Raw genomic sequence first — 774 nt, 5'->3', positions numbered from 1 at the left:
CCCCCCCAAAAAAATATAATGGTAGTATAACTGCTTGGGATAAGGTGAAAGCTCATTTAGAAGGTATTTGGCATAATGAAAATATTTCCTTAGATTTACTGCATCTACATCAAGAAATAATGAATATTGAGAATGCGCCTAGACCTGATTTGGATGTTGCAAAAAGAGCTGAGTCTTTTGTTAAAGAACTTTTTCAACATGTACCTACCGTCAATAGTATTTGGTACTTGGGAGCAGCCATAGGAGGACTATTCTTAATAATTTTAACTGTTTTATTTCTTGCACCTTGTTTAATTAAAAAACTGATTGATGGTCTATGGATGATAAAGGCTTCCATCTATGGAAATTGTCTGCGGTTAAAAAGCCTGCGCCTGAGCCTATATAAAAAGAAAGGGGGAGATGGGGGAGCTGCCCATGAGAACGGGGTCCTTTATCTAAAGGACACAGCTCTGGGAGCTGCCTCAGTCCTTGAGGGTTTGCTTGCAAACATAGCTCTCTGTCCCACCACCCCAGAGATTAGGCGATTATTTACTGCAGACACCTGGAGTTCTGGACAAACTTCTCACGCACAAGGAAATGTTATCTGGTGTAAGAAATAATAACAGGGTGCCATTCCCATGCTTTCAAGATTTCTTGTGACTTTTTGTAAGATGTATAGGTCAACCAAGAAAAATGTTAACTGTCTTGTTTTTCTCTTGCTCTCCTGTATAAATATAAGATGCTGAATAAAGTCGTGGTCAGACCGCTTCCCTTTGTGGAGACGTGTCTGATCCT

General features: G+C 39.9%; 1 protein-coding gene across 1 annotated transcript in view; it reads left to right on the top strand.

The window, feature by feature from the left end:
• The window catches only part of LOC104981297, a 204,064-nt gene that overhangs the window by 1,040 nt on the left and 202,250 nt on the right, over window positions 1–774 (top strand). The window lies entirely within an intron of this gene.

Source organism: Bison bison, unplaced genomic scaffold (assembly GCF_000754665.1).
Source record: "Bison bison bison isolate TAMUID 2011002044 unplaced genomic scaffold, Bison_UMD1.0 scf7180017864517, whole genome shotgun sequence".
NCBI lineage: Eukaryota > Metazoa > Chordata > Mammalia > Artiodactyla > Bovidae > Bison > Bison bison.
This window is presented reverse-complemented; position numbering and strand designations above follow the sequence as displayed.